The sequence below is a fragment of the Oncorhynchus tshawytscha genome, linkage group LG09 (assembly GCF_018296145.1).
Source record: "Oncorhynchus tshawytscha isolate Ot180627B linkage group LG09, Otsh_v2.0, whole genome shotgun sequence".
NCBI lineage: Eukaryota > Metazoa > Chordata > Actinopteri > Salmoniformes > Salmonidae > Oncorhynchus > Oncorhynchus tshawytscha.
The window spans coordinates 58,416,320-58,439,793 of record NC_056437.1 but is presented as its reverse complement, the minus strand read 5'-3'; the positions used below and the strand labels follow the sequence as shown (position 1 = coordinate 58,439,793).

Genomic DNA, 23,474 nt, shown 5'->3' with positions numbered 1-23,474 from the left:
TGGCCAGCGAAGAGCCCGGATCTCAATCCCATTGAGCACGTCTGGGACCTGTTGGATCTGGGCTAGGGCCATTCCCCCCAGAAATGTCCAGGAACTTGCAGGTGCCTTAGTGGAAGAGTGTGGTAACATCTCACAGCAAGAACTTGCAAATCTGGTGCAGTCCATGAGGAGGAGATACACTGCAGTACTTAATGCAGCTGGTGGCCACACCAGATACTGACTGTTAATTTTGATTTTGACCCCCCCCCCCCTCCCCTCCCCTCCCCTTTGTTCAGGGACACATTATTCCATTTCTGTTAGTCACATGTCTGTGGAACTTGTTCAGTTTATGTCTCGGTTGTTGAATATTGTTATGTTCATACAAATATTTACAGGTTAAGTTTGCTGAAAATAAACGCAGTTGACAGAGAGAGGACGTTGAGTTTAGTAACCAAAAACGTGTTAAACAAATCAAAATATATATATATTTTTGAGATGATTCAAAGTAGCCACCCTTTGCCTTGATGACAGCTTTGCACACTCTTGGAATTCTTTCATCCAGCTTCATGAGGTAGTCACCTGGAATGCATTTCAATTAACAGGTGTGCCTTGTTAAAAGTTAATTTGTGGAATTGCATTCTCTCAACCAGCTTCACCTGGAATGCTTTAACAACAGTCTTGAAGGGGCTCACACATATGCTGAGCACTTGTTGGCTGCTTTTCCTTCCCTCTGCGGTCCAACTCATCCCAAACCATCTCAATTGGGTTGAGGTTGAGTGATTGTGGAGGCCAGGTCATCTGATGCAGCACTCCATCACTCTCCTTCTTGGTCAAATAGTCCTTACATATTCTGGAGGTGTGTTGGGTCATTGTCCTGTTGAAAAACAAATGATAGTCCCACAGCCTTGTCTCAGGGTAGTAGGTTGGTGGTTGAAGATATCCCTCTCGTGGTGTGGGGGCTGTGCTTTGGCAAAGTGGGTGGGGTTATATCCTGCTGTTTGTCCAACGATACCCCCGGACGAGGTCAGGGCCACAGTGTCTCCCGACCCCTCCCGTCTCAGCCTCCAGTACTTATGCTGCAATAGTTCATGTGTCAGGGGGCTTGGGTCAGTCTGTTATATCTGGAGTGATTCTCCTGTCTCATCTGGTGTCCTGTGTGAATGTAAGTACACTGCTCAAAAAAATAAAGGGAACACTTAAACAACACAATGTAACTCCAAGTCAATCACACTTCTGTGAAATCAACTGTCCACTTAGGAAGAAACTGTCCACTTAGGAAGCAACACTGATTGACAATAAATTTCACATGCTGTTGTGCAAATGGAATAGACAACAGGTGGAAATTATAGGCAATTAGCAAGACACCCCCAATAAAGTAGTGGTTCTGCAGGTGGTGACCACAGACCACTTCTCAGTTCCTATGCTTCCTGGCTGATGTTTGTCACTTTTGAATGCTGGCGGTGCTTTCAGTCTAGTGGTAGCATGAGACAGAGTCTACAACCCACACAAGTGGCTCAGGTAGTGCAGCTCATCCAGGATGGCACATCAATGCGAGCTGTGGCAAGAAGGTTTGCTGTGTTTGTCAGCGTAGTGTCCAGAGCATGGAGGCGCTACCAGGAGACAGGCCAGTACATCAGGAGACGTGGAGGAGGCCGTAGGAGGGCAACAAACCAGCAGCAGGACCCCTACCTCCGCCTTTGTGCAAGGAGGAGCAGGAGGAGCACTGCCAGGGCCCTACAAAATGACATCCAGCAGGCCACAAATGTGCATGTGTCTGCTCAAACGCTCAGAAACAGACTCCATGAGGGTGGTATGAGGGCCCGACGTCCACATGTGGGGGTTGTGCTTACAGCCCAACACCGTGCAGGACGTTTGGCATTTGCCAGAGAACACCAAGATTGGCAAATTCACCACTGGCGCCCTGTGCTCTTCACAGATGAAAGCAAGTTCACACTGAGCACATGTGACAGACGTGACAGTCTGGAGACGCCGTGGAGAACGTTCTGCTGCCTGCAACATCCTCCAGCATGACCGGTTTGGCGGTGGGTCAGTCATGGTGTGGGGTGGCATTTCTTTGGGGGGCCGCACAGCCCTCCATGTGCTCGCCAGAGGTAGCCTGACTGCCATTAGTTACCGAGATGAGATCCTCAGACCCCTTGTGAGACCATATGCTGGTGCGGTTGGCCCTGGGTTCCTCCTAATGCAAGACAATGCTAGACCTCATGTGGCTAGAGTGTGTCAGCAGTTCCTGCAAGAGGAAGGCATTGATGCTATGGACTGGCCTGCCCGTTCCCCAGACCTGAATCCAATTGGGCACATCTGGGACTTCATGTCTCGCTCCACAGTTGCATCACAGATTGTCCAGGAGTTGGCGGAGGCTTTAGTCCAGGTCTGGGAGGAAATCCCTCAGGAGACCATCCGCCACCTCATCCTGAGCATGCCCAGGCATTGTAGGAGGTCATACAGGCACGTGGAGGCCACACACACTACTGAGCCTCATTTTGACTTGTTTTAAGGACATTACATCAAAGTTGGATCAGCCTGTAGTGTGGTTTTCCACTTTAATTTTGAGTGACTCCAAATCCAGACCTCCATGGGTTGATAAATTTGATTTCCATTGATAATTTTTGTGTGATTTTGTTGTGTGTGTGATTTTGTTGCCACACACACTACTGAGCCTCATTTTGACTTGTTTTAAGGACATTACATCAAAGTTGGATCAGCCTGTAGTGTGGTTTTCCACTTTAATTTTGAGTGACTCCAAATCCAGACCTCCATGGGTTGATAAATTTGATTTCCATTGATAATTTTTGTGTGATTTTGTTGTCAGCACATTCAACTATGTAAAGAAAAAAGTATTTAATAAGAATATTTCATTCATTCAGATCTAGGATGTGTTATTTTAGTGTTCCCTTTATTTTTTTGAGCAGTGTATATTCTCTCTCTCCCTCTGAGGTCCTGCACCCTAGGACCATGCCTCAGGACTACCTGGCCTGATGACTCCTTTCTGTCCCCAGTCCACCTGGTCATGCTGCTGCTCCAGTTTCAACTATTCTGCCTGCAGCTATGGAACCCTGACCTGTTCACCGAACGTGCTACCTTGTCCCGGACCTGCAGTTTTGGACTCTACCACACCTGCTGTCTCTAACTCTTAATGATCGGCTATGAAAAGCCAACTGACATTTACTCCTGAGGTACTGACCTGTTACACCCTCTACAACCACTGTTATTATTATCTGACCCTGTTGGTCATCTATGAATGTTTGAACATCTTGGCCATGTACTGTTATAATCTCCACCCGGCACAGCCAAAAGAGGAATGGCCACACCTCAGAGCCTGGTTCTGCTCTAGGTTTCTTCCTAGGTTCTGTCCTTTCTAGAGTTTTTCCTAACCACCGTGCTTCTTCATCTGCATTGCTTGCTGTTTAGGGTTTTAGGCTGGGTTTCTGTAGAGCACTTTTCTTCAGCTGATGTAAAAAGGGCTTTATAAATACATTTGATTGATTGGCTAAGCCCAAATCACATGGGATGGCATATTGCAGCAGAATGCTGTAGTAGCCATACTGGTTAAGTGTGCCTTGAATTCTAAATAAATGTCACCAGCAAAGCACCCCCACACCACCTCCTCCGTGCTTCACGGTAGGAACCACATGCGGAGTCCATCAGTTCACATATTCTGCATCTCACAAAGACACGGCGGTTGGAACCACACACCTCCAATTTGGACTCATCAGACCAAAGGACAGATTTCCACTGGTCTAATGTCCATTGCTCATGTTCTTGGCCCAAGCAAGTCTCTTATTGGGGTCCTTTAGTAGTGGTTTCTTTGCAGCAATTCGACCATGAAGACCTGATTCAGTCTCCTCTGAACAGTTGATGTTGAGATGTGTCTGTTACCTGAACTCTGAAGCATTTATTTGGGCTCTCAATCTGAGGTGCAGTGAACTCGAACTTATTCTCTGCAGCAGAGGTAACTCTGGGTCTTCCTTTCCTGTGGCGGTCCTCATGAGCCAGGTTCATCATAGCGCTTGATGGTTTTGCGACTGCACTTGAAGAAACTTTCAAAGTTTTTCACATTTTGATTGACCGACCTTCATGTCTAAAAGTAATGGACTGTCGTTTCCCTTTGCTTATTTGAGCTGTTCCTGCCATAATATGGACTTGGTCTTTTACCAAATAGGGCTATCTTCTGTATACCACACCTACCTTGTCACAACACAACTGATTGGCTCAAACGCATTGAGGAAAGCAATTCCACAAATAAACTTTTAGCAAGGCACACCTGTTAATTGAAATGCATTCCAGGTGACTACCTCATGAAGCTGGTTGAAATAATGCCAAGAGTGTGCAAAGCTGTCATCAAGGCAAAGGGTGGCTATTTTGAAGAACCTCAAATATAAAAGATATTTTCATATGTTTAACACTTTTTTGGCTACTACATGATTCCATGTGTCTTATTTCATAGTTTTGATGTCTTCACTATTATTCTACAATGTAGAAAATAGTACAAAAAGACAAATCCTTGAATGATTAGGTGTGTCCAAACTTTTGACGGGTACTGTATGTATTACAATTATTAACTTCAACAGTGCATACCAATCCTGGTCCTGGGACATCAATGGTTATACATTGTAATTATGCAATAGAATAGAAACATGATTTAACTAGCTAAAGGCAGATTTCTAATTCATAAACAGTACACTACACTTCCTATGCATCATGTAAATACTCTAAAACCGTTTCATCTCAATATATAATTTCTTTCATCTGCACTGATCTGAGGACACAGGATAGGTGTAGTATTTCATCAAATGAGAAACTTAATTTCAACATGTAGAGAATGTGAAACGCTTTATTGAACATGTTCATTATCCAAGTGTTATAAATACATGCATTATAAATATTATAATTGTAATATTATAAATACAAGTTCAATCTCTACTTCAATGTACATCTGGTGTGCTAATGCAAAAACAGAGGAAGAAAGGAGGTGGGGCGAGAGGTATGAGTGTAAAAGACAGAAAGGTAAAGAGGTAAGAACAGAGGAGCAGGGACGACAGCGTATGATTATTGAATTACAGTGCTACTAAACTTATTGTTGCTGTTCATCACAATTACACAATAGTGTATCTAGCTGTGTCTCCTAACCAGCCTTGTGCACCCAGTTGGTCCGAAGGTTATCTTAAGAGCGAGTGAGTTGGTGATGACGAGACTGGGGGTTGGCATCCTCTCTCACATCAAAACATACCTGCAGACGAGAGACAGATGGAGACAATACATTTTTAAAAAACGCAAGGCTTAAATCATGCTTACACTGTCAGTCATCTTAATCATCAGGACGTGAAATGCAAAACTGACCTTGGATCATTAACTCTGGAACTTCTACATCTCTATCTGTATTTCAATGTAAAGCATCTCTTTAATAATACTTCCTATTGACCCGACCAAGAGACCTCTCACCTCTGATCATGATGTGCCCTCTATGTAGCCAGTTCAGATGAGGGAGGGGTTCACAGACACAGCTGATATAACCTACAGGATTTAGGGTGATGGGTAGAGGGATAAAGTGAAGGAGAGAGACTTATTGTGAAAATCAGGTAGTTAAAGACCGTGTTCAACAGGAATCAGGCCTTACCTGGTGTCCACACTAAGTGGCTGAAGAGTACTTTGCACTGAAAAGCATGCACAGACACATTAGGACAAACAATATAGCGTAGTTATAGTAATAATGAAGTGTCTTACTATTCTCCATGGTTGGTCCTCTTTCATATTCCTTGAAGGTGGAAGGAGCCACAGTTATACAACTGAGCCTGCTTAAGTACACAACGCAATCCATCAATCAGAAGTGTGTAGGTGTGGGTTATTGTTCCAAAAAAAATCAATATGGCTCTTAAAAGAGCTTGTTTTGTTTTTGTACAGACAGCACCCTCACCTGAGAAGTAGAGATCAAAAGGGAGAGAAACTGGGAATTAAATAACTGCAGGTGACATAGCTAAGTAAAGGGAAGAATACTCTTATTGCAATGTGGATGGCTCTTAAAATAGCCCTTGGTTGTGCATAGTGTAGTCTATGGTCTTGCCAGGGAACAGCACCCTCTTCGAAGTAGGAGGTGAAGATCTCCCAAACACGGATTGCTGAGTTGTTGGCCCCCATCCTTGAAACATTCTACAGAGCAGCACACCATTCCTCTGTCATACAGAGGCGAATTGCAAATCCCCTCCTGATCCTCGTGTCCAACCTCATGACGTTATGCAGGACACAGGTAGCCTTCACAGGTGCACAGGTGCCTGAATTCCCCTAGGAGGCAGTCCAAGATGGCCCTGGTCTCCAAACCTTGCAGTGCCCTACACGGTAACTGTAGGCAATCGTTTTGAAGGAATCTCCATTTGCAGGGTATCTGTAGGAATATGGAATGTCATTATTAGACTTTTACATCACCAGGTCATTGTGGATTACTGAAGTATATCTTCAAACAAATCATAACATTGGATAGATCGATGCATGTGACAACAGCAGGGTCATATCAAGGATAGCATCACAAATGAATACATAAATACCACTTGAAGCTTGAGGAGTTGATCATTTTTAATCAGCTGTGTAGTGTCGAGGCCAAAAACATCCATCCCTTTGAGTCCCCAGGACCAGGACTGAGAAACACTGCTCTTCTTTGGGACCTCGCCATCTGTAGACAGGCTTTCACAGCTCTGTATCTGGGGACAGAAAACATCACAAGAAACAGAGTTCATTATTCTCAAATTAGACAGCACTGAATATTATGTTACCATTTTCTCTGTCCTCAAATCTAGGGACTGGAATTACACAAAAGTACCTGCCCTGTCCAGAAAAGCCTTCTCTCTCACTTTGATAGTGGGGCTGCTGTCCTTTCACTCTCCCCCATGGCTGTTAGCTAGCTACCTACAAAACGCAAGATAGTTAGCTAATATGAAGTTAGATACCTGGTGATATTTAATTCACTTAGCTAGCTATACAGTATATAAAGTTGTCTAGCAGCTCATTTGAGTTAGCCTGCACTGTAGCTAGTTCGCTAATAATACAGCGTTGTTTTTTTTACATTTTCGAAATGTATTTACTTACTTGAATAGGTTCTCCCAGACATGGGGACGCTTGGAAACAGGGCAGCAAAGTTTGTTTGTCACCAGAGCAGTTTCGAGCATATTACTATTTACTTGTAATGTAAATAAATTCATGAAATGGCGAACATGCTGCTATATGCTGCCAGCACACCCACAAGTGAGCCACTCTGGGCAGCCGAGCAGCACATGGCAATTTACTGCATACGAGGGTATGAGGGTATTAGAAGTTGTGAGTGTAAGGGGGCACAGCCATGTTACAAAGTTAAAGTTACGGGGAAATTCAACATTGACCGAAATGCGCTGCGACCTTTTCACTTTAAATTGTATGGTCAAACAAAAACCATTGATTTCAAAGTTTAACAGCCCATACAACTCAATGCACGAGGACTACTTTTAACAATTCCTACTGAATTGTGTAGGTAAAATCTCCCTCTGAATCTGAACCAAATCATAGACGTCTGTTTCACACGTTTGGACATCAAAGTACAGCACAATACTCAGTGTATTCAACTCGTGTAGTCTATTGTACCGAACTCTACTGTACAGTACTGTATAAGGCTGCGACGGTCATGGATTTATGTATATTTTATGTATATATTTTATGCTGTCCTGAATGCATGTGCTGCCATAGAAATAGAACAGGCGTTCCCATTCAAGTTAATTATGGCATAATGGGTGGACTTAGCGGCCATTGCGAGTGTACTCAAATATATTCTGTATGTATAGACAACAACAAAAAATACATACCGTTGCATGAGCCACACCGGATAAAATCATTTGAATGAACATTCTATATTAAACCATGAATTTTTTTCTTAGGAGTCCCTGTGACAGCAGAAACGGAGTCAACCACAGGAATGCCAGGCAGTGTCCCTGTGACAACAATTTTGGACCCCCTTGTGGCCCCCCTATAAATGTGGAGTAGGAAATAATTTTTACATAACAAATTTTTGCTATAGTTCTTTTTTTTACCCCGTTATTAGACAGTCGCAACGATGATGATTATGAACATCGTCTTTTGCCTGCTAATGCCTGCAATGCAGTGAAGAAAATGATGACAACAATGTCTAATTTACCTGGCCCCAGCTTGGCCTCCCCCAGTTGAAATGGTCTAGAACCGCCCCTGATGCCAGGCGGTCCCGTCTTCAGTGAGCAGTTCATCCACACGTCTTTTTTTTACGGTTATGATGGTTACCGTCTGTAAGTTGTTAGTGCCTTAACGACCGTTCCACAGGTGCATGTTCATTAACTGTTTATGGTTCATTGAACAAGCATGGGAAACAGTGTTTAAACCCTTTACAGTGAAGATCTGTGAAGTTATTTTGGGATTTTTACGAATTATCTTTAAAAAGACAGGGTCCTGAAAAAGGAACGTTTCTTTTTTTTTGCTGAGTTTAGGTTGAATAATTGTTTAAATGAAAACTACAACTCCCTTCAGCCCAGCGTCCCATATAGAAATCAAGGCAAGGACTATTGTGAATGATTTGATTTCCCTCAAGAGAAACAAACTAAATGGAATTGAAGTAATTGAACCGTCGGTCAATTAGTTGGTTAATAACCGAACCCCCCCCCCAAAAAAATGGTCAGTTAAGAAAAATAATAATAAAAACAAACAAATAAATAAATCACTCTGCACTACAGGACCCACACATAGGTCCTACTTGCAAGAACCCACAGTCGCACACCAGCGACTCCTGTGGCGGGTCGGGCGCAGTGCGCGCTAGCCAAGGTTGCCAGGTGCACGGTGTTTCCTCCGGCACATTGGTGCGGCTGGCTTCCGGGTTGGATGCGCGCTGTGTTAAGAAGCAGTGCGGCTAGGTTGGGTTGTGTATCGGAGGACGCATGACTTTCAACCTTCGTCTCTCCCGAGCCCGTACGGGAGTTGTAGCGATGAGACAAGATAGTAGCTACTATACAACAATTGGACACTATGAAATTGGGGAGAAAATATATATATATATTTTTTAAATCGCTCTGCACTACAGGACCCACACATAGGTCCTACTTGCAAGAACCCACAAACAGTTCTGAAAGTATTCAGACCCCTTATGTTAGAGCCTTATTCTAAAATGGATTTAGATTGCAGGGGGAAAAAACAATCGACACACAATGACAAACAAAACCCGGTTTAGAATTTTCTCCTTTATTTCAAATAAAAACTGAAAAATAAAATGTACATTACTATTCAGACCCTTTACTCAGTAATTTGTTGAAGCACCTTTGGCAGCGATTACAGCCTCGAGTCTTCTTGGGTATGACACGACAAGCAATGGCACACCTATATTTGGGGGGTTTCTCCCATTTGTCTCTGCAGATCCTCTCAAGCTCTATCAGGTTGGATGGGAAGCATTGTTGCACAGCTATTTTCAAGTCTCTCCAGAGATGTTCGATCGGGTTCAAGTCCAGGCCACTCCTGCATTGTCTTGGCTGTGTGCTTAGAGTTGTTGTCCTGTTGAAAGGTGACCCTTCACCCCAGTCTGAGGTCCTGAGCAGGTTTTCATCAAGGATCCTGACTTTTCTCCGTTCATCTTTCCCTTGATCCTGACTAGTCTCCCAGTCCCTGCCACTGAAAAACATACCCACAGCATGCTGCTGCCACCATGCTTCACTGTAGGGATGGTGCCAGGTTTCCTCCAGAAGTCACACTTGGCATTCAGGCTAAAAATAGTTCAATCTATGTTTCATCAGACCAGAGAAGATTGTTTCTCTGTCTGACAGTCCTTTAGGTGCCTTTTGGCAAACTCCAAGTGGGCTGTCATATGCCTTTTACCCAGGAGTGGCTTCCATCTGGCCACTCTACCATGAAGGCCTGATTGGTGTAGTGCTGCAGAGATGGGAGAACCTTCCAGAAGGACAACCATCTCCACAGAGGAACTCAGGAGCTCTGTCATTGAGACCATCGGGTTCTTGGTCACCTCACCTCCCTGACCAAGGCCCTTCTCAAACGATTGCTCAGTTTGGCCGGGCGGCCAGTTCTAGAAATAGTATTGGTGGATCGAAACTTTTTCCATTTAAGAATGACGGAGTCCTTCAATGTTCAGACATTTTTTTGGTACCCTTCCCCAGATCTGTGCTTTGACACAATCCTCTCGGAGCTCTATGGACAATTCCCTCAACCTCATGGCTTGGTGTTTGCTCTGACATGCACGGTCAACTGTGGGACCTTACATATTTTATTGGTTACATACACATGGTCAGCAGATGTTATTGCGAGTGTAGCGAAATGCTTGTAAGGCAGGTGTGTGCCTTTCCAAATCATGTCCAATCAATTGAATTTACCACAGGTGGACTCCAAATCAAGTTCTAGAAACATCAAGGATGGTCAGGATGCACCTCAGCTCAATTTCGAGTCTCATAGCAAAGTGTCTGAATACTTATGTAAATAAGGTATTTACATTTTTTATACATTTGCAAACATTTCTAAAAACCTGTTTTCGCTTTGTCATTACGGGGTATTGTGTTTAGATTGATGAGGGAAAAAATGTATTTAATACATTTTAGAATAAGACTGTACTGTAGAGTGGAGATACAAGTTAACCTGGCTGCTATGGACAGTAAAGCCCTCTCCAGACCAGACAACCGTTTCAGACTCATGCAAAGCTACTGACTCAGTCCTCATCAGTTTATTTACCCAGGAGACAAGCCTTCTAACAAGGTGAATAGTGATTAAAAAGGGAAACTCAACATTCAACAGTTGATACTGGGACGCTGATCCACAACAGGCCATAGAAACCAGAGGCTGTGTCCGAATTTTTGTATTTTTACCTTTATTTAACTAGGCAAGTCAGTTAAGAACAAATTCTTATTTTCAATGACGGCCTAGGAACAGTGGGTTAACTGCCTGTTCAGGGGCAGAATGACAGATTTTTACCTTGTCAGCTTGGGGATTTGAACTTGCAACCTTTCGGTTACTAGTCCAACGCTCTAACCACTAGGCAACTTTCCACCCCGTAATGGCACCCTATTCCATATATAGTGGAATAGGGTGCCATTTGGAAGGCAGCCACAGTAAGCACACCCACCCAGCCAGCAGTAGGCCAGCCACAGAGAGATAACTGGAGGATATTGACAAAGGAGGCAGAGAAAGGAAGAGGGAGAATGAATTCCACAACCAGACTGATCCACCACGCCCAACAATACTCCACACAGAGAAAGGGCAATCGTTCTGGTTGGGATAACAAACTATAGCCTTTAGTGGTAGATGGGTTCCAGTGACAAGGTCCAAGGCAGTTCAATACTTGGCGCAGGTCCAATACTTGGCACAGGTCCAATACTTGGCACAGGTCCAATACTTGGCACAGGTCCAATACTTGGCACAGGTCCAATACTTGGCACAGGTCCAATACTTGGCACAGGTCCAATACTTGGCACAGGTCCAATACTTGGCACAGGTTCAATACTTGGCACAGGTTCAATACTTGGCACAGGTTCAATACTTGGCACAGGTTCAATACTTGGCACAGGTTCAATACTTGGCACAGGTTCAATACTTGGCATTGATATGAACACTTAGACATTCAACTGTGATACTTGAAAAGAGTATGATTTATTTGATTGATTATCCACATCAACGGAGCTGCAGTGAGGTGGGTCAAGAGCGTCAAGTTCCTCGGTGTCCAAATAACTAAGGACTTAAAATGATCCATCACACGCAGTCGTGAAGGCGCGACAGTGCCTTTCCCCATCAGGAAGTTGAAAAGGGATGGCAAAAAGTCCTCAAAATGTTCTACAGCTACACCATTGAGAGCATCTTGACTGGTTGCATCACTGCTTGGTATGGCAACAGCATTGCCCTCAATCGCATGGCGCTACAGTGGTAGGTGCGGACAGCCCAGTACATCACCTCTATATAAGGCGGTGTGAAAGGCAGGCCCGGAAAAATGGTTCTAGACTCCAGCCACCCAAGTCAGACTGTTCTCTTTGCTTCCACACAGCAAGTGGCATCAAGTGTGACAACAGGCTCCTGCACAGCTTCTCCAAACAATAAGAGACTGCTAAATAGCTAACAAAATGGCTACACAAATTATATTTTATTTTTGTACCGTCTCTATGCACACACAACCATAATTTACGCTGCTGCTACCCTGTTATCATATATCCTGATGCCTAGTCACCTTACCCCAATACATACAGTATCTACCTCCATCACTCCAGTATCCCTGCAAATTGTAAAAATGGGTATTGGAACTTACTCTGTACATACAGTACCAGTCAAAAGTTTGGACATCTATTAATTCCAAGGTTTTTCTTTATTTTTACAATGTAGAACAATAACATATGGAATCATGTAGTACCCCCCCAAAAAAAAAAAAGTGTTAAACAAATCAAAATATATTTGAGATTTTTCAAAGTAGCCACCCTTTGCCTTGCCAGATTTGCACTACTGGGATTCTCTCAACCAGCTTCATTTTAATTAACAGATGTGCCTTGTTAAGTTAATTTGTGGGATTGCTTTCCTTCTTAATGCGTTTTATGTTGTGACAAATTAGGCGGTATACAGAAGATAGCCCTATTTGGTAAAAGACCAAGTCTGTTTTATGGCAAGAACAGCTCAAAAAAGCAAAGAGAAATGACAGTCCATCATTACTTTAAGACATTGAAGTCAGTCAATCTGGAAAATGTCAAGAACTTTGAAAGTTTTACCGGTATGATGAAACTGGCTCTCATGAAGACCGCCACAGGAAAGGAAGACGCAGAGTTGCCTCTGCTGCACCTTAGATTGGAGCCCAAATAAATCCTTCAGAGTTCAAGTAACAGATGCATCTCAACTAGAGGTCGACCGATTAATCGGAATGGCCGATTTCAAGTTTTCATAATTTTTTGGGCGCCGATTTGCAGATTTTTAAAAATGTATTTTTTTTAAATGTATTTTTTTTAAATATTAAAAAAACAAAACTTTTATTTAACTAGTCAAGTCAGTTAAGAACGCATTCTTATTTTCAATGACGGCCTAGGAACGGTGGGTTAACTGCCTCGTTCAGGGGCAGAACGACAGATTTTCACCTTGTCAGCTCGGGGGATCCAATCTTGCAACCTTACAGTTAACTAGTCCAACGCAATAACGATCTGCCTCTCTCTCGTTGCACTCCACAAGGAGACTGCCTTTTACGTGAATGCAGTAAGCCAAGGTAAGTTGCTAGCTAGCATTAAACTTATCTTATAAAAAAATAATCAATCATAATCACTAGTTAACTACACATGGTTGATGATATTACTAGATTATCTAGTGTGTCCTGCGTTGCATATAATCTGACTGAGCATACACGCATCTAAGTATTTGACTGAGCGGTGGTAGGCAGAAGCAGGCGCGTAAACATTAATTCAAACAGCACTTTCGTGCGTTTTGCCAGCAGCTCTTCGTTGTGCATCAAGCATTGCGCTGTTTATGACTTCAAGCCTATCAACTCCCGGGATGAGGCTGGTGTAACCGAAGTGAAATGGCTAGCTAGTTAGCGCGCGCTAATAGCTTTCAAACGTCACTCACTGAGCCTTCTAGTAGTTGTTCCCTTGCTCTGCATGGGTAACGCTGCTTCGATGGTGGCTGTTGACAGTATTAAACCTGTTAGGGATGCTGCGAATTTTCGCAGCTTTTTGTTAAAAATCGCGCAACATTTCAACGTCCTGCTAATCATGCCAGGAATATAGTATATGCATATGATTAGTATGTGTGGATAGAAAACACTCTAAAACTGGTTAAATCATGTCTGTGGCTATAACAGAACGTGTTTAGGAGTAAAAATCCCAAGGAGAACTGTTCACAAAAAACACAAAAAAAATATCCATCCGCCAGTCAATGCATTGTCTACGGCAAGGCAAAATAGATAGAGTCCCGTTTACAATGCCTACAGCTTCCACACGATGTCGCCAGTACTGGCATTTCATTGGTAGTTTATCCTTGGTGTGATGACGAATTGGCACTTCCTGTCTTGGGGTACACCAAAGGAAGTTATGAAAGGGAAAATATGGACGATGATTTCAAGACTTGCTGCTATCGAATACAGATTGCCCCGTGATCAATTTTATCGATTATTAACATTTATTAATACCTAAAGTTGGTTTACAAAAGTAGTTTGAAGTGTTTTGTAAAAGTTTATAGGCAACTTTTTTAATTTAAAAAAATGACGTTGCGTTTTGGAAAGGCGCTTTTTCCTGGATCAGACAGGCTTCATAAAATTGACATTTTGGGTATACAATGACAGATTTAATCGGGAAAAAGACCCAATTGTGATGTTTATGGGACATATAGGAGTGCCAACAAAGAAGCTCGTCAAAGGTAATGAATGTTTTATATTTTATTTCTGCGTTTTGTGTAGCGCCGGCTACGCTAATTCTTTTGTTTATGTCTCGTTCAGGTATTTCGGGGGGTGCATGCTATCAGATAATAACTTCTCATGCTTTCGCCGAAAAGCATTTTACAAATCTGACATGATGGCTAGATTCACAACGAGTGTAGCTTGAGTACCCTGCATGTGTGTTTTAATGAAAGTTTGAGTTTTATCGAGTACTACAGTTGGCGCTCTGAAATTTCAGCTGATTTTGGTCCCTGTACAGGGACCGCAGCCGTAAAAGCAGTAAACTGGGTTGGCCGTGAGGGTGTAGGGCTTACACACAGAGCACGCCAACTCCCAAGTTCAAAAAGTACAGTGTGCAAAAAGACTATGTTACACAAAACATAACAGAGAGTATAACATTAACAGTTGTTTCCCCTTTCTGTAGTAGTAGTTAATCTACTCTTTCATTCCTACATTTCACTGAGCAGTTTTTGCATGCTCCTCTCACTTCCCCATACTTCTGACTGACACACCCCTTTCTGCACAATGTCTTCAAACTAACAGAAAATGCTTTTTACAACAAAATCATATTCTAAATCCAGAGCATTTCTTACCTGAGTGAAGCAGTTTTGTGAAAAACGTTTTCCCCAATGTAAAGTTGGAAGTAAAACTAATTTTCCTGCAAAGCAGTAGCGTGCAGCATACTCGGTCTCCTCAACACACTCTGGTTGTAATCCAGAGCATGATGTCCCTCCCTCTCTTTCACTCACACCCTCCCTCTTTCCCCTCTGTGCCCACCCCATCCTCAATTCCACATTTTCTTTTCTCCCTCCCGCTCTCTGCTGCGCTCTTTCTGACAGTGTGCTCAGTGACTCCCTAAATTTTATCAGCATATCGATTGCGCAACCAGGGGTGGAAAGACCTTGGATTATTGTTACTCTAACTTCCGCGACGCATATAAGGCCCTGCCCAGCCCCCCTTTCGGAAAAGCCGACCACGACTCCATTTTGTTGATCCCTTTCCTACAGACAGAAACTAAAACAAGAGGCTCCCACGCTGAGGTCTGTTCAACGCTGGTCTGACCAAGCTGACTCCACACTCCAAGACTGCTTCCATCACGTGGACTGGGAGATGTTTCGTATTGCGTCAGATAACAACATTGACGAATACGCTGATTCGGTGTGCGAGTTCATTAGAACGTGCGTTGAAGATGTCGTTCCCATAGCAACGATTAAAACATTCCCTAACCAGAAACCGTGGATTGATGGCAGCATTCGTGTGAAACTGAAAGCGCGAACCACTGCTTTTAATCAGGGCAAGGTGTCTGGTAACATGACTGAATACAAACAGTGCAGCTATTCCCTCCGCAAGGCTATTAAACAAGCTAAGCGTCAGTACAGAGACAAAGTAGAATCTCAATTCAACGGCTCAGACACAAGAGGCATGTGGCAGGGTCTACAGTCAATCACGGACTACAGGAAGAAATCCAGCCCAGTCACGGACCAGGATGTCTTGCTCCCAGGCAGACTAAATAACTTTTTTGCCCGCTTTGAGGACAATACAGTGCCACTAACACGGCCTGCAATGAAAACATGCGGTCTCTCCTTCACTGCAGCCGAGGTGAGTAAGACATTTAAACGTGTTAACCCTCGCAAGGCTGCAGGCCCAGACGGCATCCCCAGCCGCGCCCTCAGAGCATGCGCAGACCAACTGGCCGGTGTGTTTACGGACATATTCAATCAATCCCTATACCAGTCTGCTGTTCCCACATGCTTCAAGAGGGCCACCATTGTTCCTGTTCCCAAGAAAGCTAAGGTAACTGAGCTAAACGACTACCGCCCCGTAGCACTCACATCCGTCATCATGAAGTGCTTTGAGAGACTAGTCAAGGACCATATCACCTCCACCCTACCTGACACCCTAGACCCACTCCAATTTGCTTACCGCCCAAATAGGTCCACAGACGATGCAATCTCAACCACACTGCACACTGCCCTAACCCATCTGGACAAGAGGAATACCTATGTGAGAATGCTGTTCATCGACTACAGCTCGGCATTCAACACCATAGTATCCTCCAAGGTCGTCATCAAGCTCGAGACCCTGGGTCTCGACCCCGCCCTGTGCAACTGGGTACTGGACTTCCTGACAGGCCGCCCCCAGGTGGTGAGGGTAGGCAACAACATCTCCTCCCCGCTGATCCTCAACACTGGGGCCCCACAAGGGTGCGTTCTGAGCCCTCTCCTGTACTCCCTGTTCACCCACGACTGCGTGGCCACGCACGCCTCCAACTCAATCATCAAGTTTTCGGATGACACAACAGTGGTAGGCTTGATTACCAACAACACTTTGTTTACATACTCATCTCATATGTATTTAATGTACTCGATATCAGCTACTGTATCTTGCCTATGCTGCTCTGTACCATCACTCATTCATATATCCTTATGTACATATTCTTTATCCCCTTACACTGTGTATAAGACAGTAGTTTTGGAATTGTTAGTTAGATTACTTGTTGGTTATTACTGCATTGTCGGAACTAGAAGCACAAGCATTTCGCTACACTCACATTAACATCTGCTAACCATGTGTATGTGACAAATAAAATTTGATTTGATTTGTGAAGGGAGGCTCTCTATAGGGCCTGTCTATAGGGCCCGTCTACGTTTTACCTACTGTACAACCCTCGTCTCATTCTCTCAGGCTTCTTTTCAACTAAACAAACCCAGTAGCTCTCATTTCAGCAGTTATAGGCTACTTCTATAAAGGGTTTATTTGCGATACAATTTCAAGCCTGATCTTAGAAAGTAACCCAACAACAGCCAGGGCTGTTGCCAACTGAAATCTACAGTGGTTGCTCAACTAAAAGCTTTGCGATTATGCTGCGGGACTTTGAGGTAATTTGTAGTTTTGTTCAGTACCCTGCGCCACTACTTCATTGCTCCAGACCAGCGCAAGGGGGAGTTAGAGCACGGATTATGCTTTTGGGTCCCATGGCGCTACTGTCTCTCTAACTGACAATGAATGAGCGACATAAACCAAATAATTGAAATTTAACAATTATCAGTTTCTAACTGAATGATGAGTTAATCACTACAGTCCCTGGTTCGAGTCTAGGCTGTATCACATCCGACCGTGATTGGGAGTCCAATAGTGCGGCGCACAATTATTCATTTAGAATTATATAAAAAGCCAATCACAGTCCTCCAATCCTCTGAATGTAATTTTTGGCAGAGAGTCACGTATTGAAAAATATATTCTTAGATATACTGTAGGCCTACCGTTGCCGACATGCGTCTCACTAGTGTTGAGTAATGTGCCGTTAAGTGGCGTAGGTCTTATTTATTTAAAAAGCATATTGAAGTTCGAAGCAATAGGATTTTAAGCATTAGTCTACCCCCGTATGGTCAACTATTTCAGCACCGTTTCACACTACTCTGAGATAAGCATGGGGACTGGTCTTGATAAATCAATGACATTTGTATTTTCCCTGAATCTCTATTTGGGTATTAGTTAGACTACAATTGGGATGTGGAAATGTTATGCTCTTAGTACTGTAGCCTACTCCTGAGCGTCACGTTGTACAGCGCCATATTTTCCGTTCCATCCTAACAGAAACCCTGAGGGTTTTGTTTTTCGTTTTTCTTGGAATAGAAATACCATAATATTAAATCAAATTAATTAAGCTATATTTCTTAAAATCAATCCCATATACAATGTTCTTACAAAAAAAGGTTTTCAAATTCTCTAGTACAGCCAATACTGAAGGCTATCAAATGCTTCTCAAAGATGCCCTCTGGTGGTCAATATAGCACTAACTTGCATTAATGGTAACAAATGGCTGACAAATAACATGCCATAGAATACTGCGGCAGACTGCAAGGTGTGCTGCAGTATGACGCAACTTTTAAAGGGAGAACCACTGTACTGGCCCACGATCTCACAGAAAAGCTGATGCATGCATTATAGAGTTGCCCTTTATTCCAATTGTACACCTAGCAAGAGACTAGCAAGAGGCTAGCGATGTTCCTGTACTGTACAATGTAATGTTAGTGTACATGTGATGGCAGAGTTTACAAAACAAATGCACACCCAATGGATACAAATCATCATGATATATCATTCTGCCAGGTAGACCTACTATGCAGTCAACACTTAGCTAATTGGGAAGTTTTGGGGTGAACGCCTTTAAAAACGGACTAACTGGTTAGTGCATTATTACCAAATTGAGCATCAAATATTCTACCAAGACTTACGACCAAAAACTTTAAAATACCAAGTTGAAAACAGTCATTTACATGTAAAATGGACTGCGGCTGTCCCTGACCACAAAAATTGGTTGAAGTTTTAAAATGTGTATGTTTCCATATAGACCTGCGGCTATCAAACCGTTTTGCGGCCCTGACCCCAGTCTTCATCGGGGCCCTCCGACGCCCCCCCCCACCACAGTACCCAGCGCAAGACAGGAATCCACAACCCCCCCTCCTATTGTATGGGATGTGGTGGTTGCTGGAGCAAAGACATTGTGCTTCCTTTGTGCTAAGATGAGTTATACTCGGGAGCTTAAGGACATTCTAGACTGAAACCCTGAGCTGCAAACGGTGATCGTGCATGCCGATACTAAAGACATCAAGCTGCGGCAATCGGGTCGGGGGAGTTCAGACGGGACTTTGACTACCTGAGTGACAGACTAATGGCAAGCGGATGGTCCTTTCTGACACTATCCCAACATACGGTCATGACTCACTTCTGCTGGCTATTTACACTGGCCTCCTGGATGAAATCGAAACCCTGCCCCGAAAAAGCATTGGATTTTTATCGAGAACTTCGATTTGTTTTGGAAGCGATCTCAGTTCTTATAATAGGGAAGGCTTCCAACTGAAGAGGAGCTAGAATACTGAATTTTAACATTGTACAAGCAGTAAACAAGCGATGGGATTTCATTCCTGGCCCACAACAGGTAACCCTCATCAACTCCCGTTTTTAAGTCACATTCATGTTCGAGGCATAGGCCAAAATGGTACAGTCCTGGGATATATTGTATCTATACCAAATCAAGCCAGCCCGACAGTATCTTTAAACAGAGCTGAATTTTTTTAATTTTGAGAGACTCCATCTGATCTTCAATCGAGCAGCTGCGGTCTTAGACTGATTCATGTATATGCCAGAAGTTTGACTTTGAAAATATATTTCACTGTAACTCGCTTCTCAAACCGACGTGGACCTTTACTGAATCTTGGTTACAGAAGTCTATGCCCGAATTGTGTGTCTGGTTTTAATATTTTTTTTCTGACAGAGTTGTCAGAGGTGGAGGGAGGTTTGCCATATTTGTGTCCCTAAGCAATTTGAATTTCTAATCCTAAATGTGGGCTTGGTAATAATGCCCAAATGACACTAGTGGGAATGTATTGCCCTCCCTCAGCTCCGCCTTGTGCTCTAAGCAAATTGTCTGAATTTCTGTCAGACTACGCTAAATCTGAATGATTAATAATCAGTGAACAATCTGGATTGGTTGATGCCAGTATCAGATGGATTTAGCTCAGTAGAACTATCTTTCAACCTAAAATCACCTGATAACCAACTAAACCAACTCACCCAAACATTAAACAACCTGAAAGAATAATATCTAAAAGATAAGATTTAAGGATGGACCCTCATAAATATACTGCCAATGGAATCTTTGCTAATGAGCTGAGTGACCATTGTCCCATTGCCTGCGTAAGAGATGCTAGGGTACTTAAATCCCTCCCACGCATTATTACAAAGATACATTTCAGGAAGGAATTTTAATGAGCAACATGTCATGTCTGACCTGGGATTGTGTGTGACTCGGATCAGGCCCTGAATTGTTTTACAGCTCTGTGTAACACTGTTGCAGATAAGCCTGCTCAGTATTTTTTTCAAGCAATGAATAAAGGATAGATAAAACCCTTTGCTTCAAACATGAATTGTATGACACATTTAAGGAAATAAACAGCTTGGGCTAAGGCTAGATTGACTGATACTACATCTGACTGGCAGCCCTTCAGACATTTGAGAAATAGATGTCCACCTGTTGTATTCGGTGCATGTGGCAAACACACAGTTTAACAATCAAATCAAATTGTATCTGAGAATGGTGGGAATCCAGCAAACATCTGGAAAGTAGTAAAATCTCTCTCTCTAAAAAGAGAATGTTTTAAACTCCCTACCTCAGCCATCTACTTGAAATAATAGTTTCTGGAATTCCCTCTAAATCTAGTAGAGGGAGTCCTTTATTCACCTCAAAGCAGACTGTAGAAAATGATGCACATTCTATATTTTCATTTCAACCATTTCATATCCATGATGTACTAAGTGCCTTGCTAAAAATCGATGTACAAAAATCCACATGGGCTGATTCTCTTGAGCCCTTCTTACTGCAGCTCTATGGCCCACTTATGCAGCTCTGTGCTCTACCTATTGCAGAATCATTAACCTATATGTTTTACTTGACAATTGTTTCTGGTGTTATCGCAGTCCTGGAAAGCGACAAAGGAGGAGATCCTTCTGACTTAAGACAAATACCGTCCAATTTCCAAGTTCTTAAATCCCTGGCAAACTCTCAGATAAACTTTAAACATCATTCTAATCTACACTAATCTATAAAACGCAAAATGTAAAGTGTTGGTCCCATGTTTCATGAGCTGAAATTTAAAAAACAAACAGTAATGTTCCATACACACAGAAAGCTTTTTTCTCACAAATGTGTTTACATCCCAGTTAGTGAGCATTTCTTCTTTGCCAAGATAATCCATCCACCTGACAGATGTGGAATATAAAGAAGCTGATTAAACAGCATGATCATTTCACAGGTGCACCTTGTGCTGGGGACAATAAAAAGGCCACTAAAATGTGCAGTTCTTTCACACCATGCCACAGATGTCTCCAAGTTGTAGGGGAGTGCGTAATTGGCATGCTGACTGCAGGAATGTCCACCAGAGCTGTTGCCAGATAATTTTATGTTAATTTCTCTACCATAAACTGCCTCTGTAATTTTAGAGAATTTGGCAGTCTGTCCAACAACCGCAAACCACGTCTAAACATGCCAGCCAAGGACCTCCACATCCAGTTTCTTGACACTTGACAGTGTCAAAGACCTTGGAAAGGTCTATAAATAAGGCAGCACAATGGAGGTCCATCTGAGGGATCTTAAAAACCATTGTGCTGCCTTAATTGGAGACCTTTCCAAGGCCTTCGACACTGTTGACCATGACATTCTCATTCAAAGGTTGACAAATAGGGCTGGATCAGGCTACTTGCAAGTCATATGAGAATTTATCTAGATTCCTGGATATTACAAAAGGTGTACCGCAGGGGTTGGTTCACTTTACTATTTATATAAATTATATTTGTCTCTTAAAAATAGATAATATTCATCTGTATGCAGACGACACTTATGTATTCCATTGCCTTAACTGTTGGCCAGGCTATGCTTGTCACGATCGTCATAGTGAGGAGACCAAAGCGCAGCGTGTTGTGAATACATACTTTTAATGAATGACGAAAAAACACGAAGTACACTAAACAAACAAAATAACAAAACGACCGTGACCGCTATCGAAACTGAGTGCTAACATGCAACATCACATAGACAATAACCCACAAACCCAAACTGGGAAATGGCAACCTAAATAGGTTCCCCAATCAGAGACAACGATAAACAGCTGTCTCTGATTGGGAACCAATCCAGGCCACCATAGACCTACAATATGTCTAGACGCACACATCTAGACATACAAAAACCCTAGATGAGACTAAAACAGACATACCACCCTCGTCGCACCCTGACCTAACTAAAATATATAAAGAAAACAAAGAATACTCAGGTCAGGCCGTGACAATGCTAGAGCTGACTTTGTTGCCCTATAGAAAGCCCTGGTTGGTTTAAAATTTGTACTTAATGTGGGCAAGACTAAATATATGTTACCTAATTGTTGCCCAAATACCTGGGCATTTGTATTGACAAAGATTTGTTTAAAAAAACAGATGAGCTAGTTCAAAATATTTCATTTAAAAGTGGGTTTCTTTTTTAGAAAAAGCCTAGATCTTGCCTCTCACGAAATAGCAGGAAGCAGATTGTACAGTTAAATTTCCTGCCAGTTCTTGACTATTGTGACCATTTACCAGATTGCAGCAGCCACCATCTTTCAACTTTAGGATGCCGTCAACCATAGCGCCCTTCTCTTTATCACAGGTGACAGTTTTAATACTCACCACTGCATCAAAAGGTTGGCTGGTCCTCACTAAAGTCCTGTAGATCACTTCATTATTCCCTTTTTGTTTACAAAGCTCCATCTACTACACAAGTTTCAGACTAACCTAAATTGTCTGTTAAAATATAAAAGAAGATACCAAACCATTTTGGACGAAGACAGTCCTTACAAAGATGTGTCCTGAATGTGACCAGTGTATTTTTGGATGCAATGTTCAGACATTCACAAAAGTAGCGACAGCTTAACACAATCATTCAAACCGGAAAATGTAGGCTACATTAGTTCTAGCGCTGAGGAAAGATTGACGTAATTACAAGCGGTCATATTTAGCCAACTCTCGGCTGACAGAAACCACAATATGAATTAGATAATAGCAATGATTATTTACAATTCATAACATCACGGGTGAGCTCACCATTGATACAAAGTCATCCGACGATGGGTAGTTAGTTTGTGCGCACCACCATCTTTGCTTTTTCGCGTCAACCAAAGATATTAACAGGAGACAAGATGACTTGTCTGGTTGCAGGATGCATGTTGAAGGGGGTGTAACGTCGAAGATAATTCGTTCCCCTTCCAGAAGTTACTCAAAAGATGAGTGAACCATTCCTTCGCCTCATAACATATTTGTTATGACTGACGTTGACGTGACAGACAGAATGCATCGTATAATATCAACAAATACGGCGCCACCCACACAGTTCATTCGAAAAGTTAAGACCCCTTGACTTTTCCCACATTTTGTTACAGCCTTATTCTAAAATTGATTAAATAAAACATTTCCCTCAGCAATTCCCCATAATGACATAGCGAACACAGGTTCAGAAATATTTTGCAAATTTAAAAATGAACTGAAACACCTTATTTCCATAAGTATTCAGAACCTTTTCCAT

At 42.7% G+C, this 23,474-nt stretch overlaps 1 long non-coding RNA gene across 5 annotated transcripts; it reads right to left on the bottom strand.

Annotated features, from left to right (window-relative positions):
* Positions 1-4,829: 4,829 nt before the first annotated feature.
* Positions 4,830-23,197, bottom strand: LOC112258343. Of its 5 annotated transcripts, none has more exons than XR_002954724.2 (5): positions 22,997-23,197; positions 6,809-6,894; positions 6,537-6,689; positions 5,440-6,376; positions 4,830-5,227 (listed from the first exon to the last, which is right to left on the bottom strand). It is a non-coding gene; the product is annotated as an uncharacterized LOC112258343 (long non-coding RNA). The 5 variants fall into 5 exon arrangements; XR_006084121.1 differs by lacking the exon at positions 6,809-6,894 and having other exon boundaries at positions 5,440-5,511; positions 5,615-6,376; positions 22,997-23,194; XR_002954725.2 differs by lacking the exon at positions 22,997-23,197 and adding an exon at positions 7,075-8,381.
* Between the last annotated feature and the right edge of the window lie 277 nt (positions 23,198-23,474).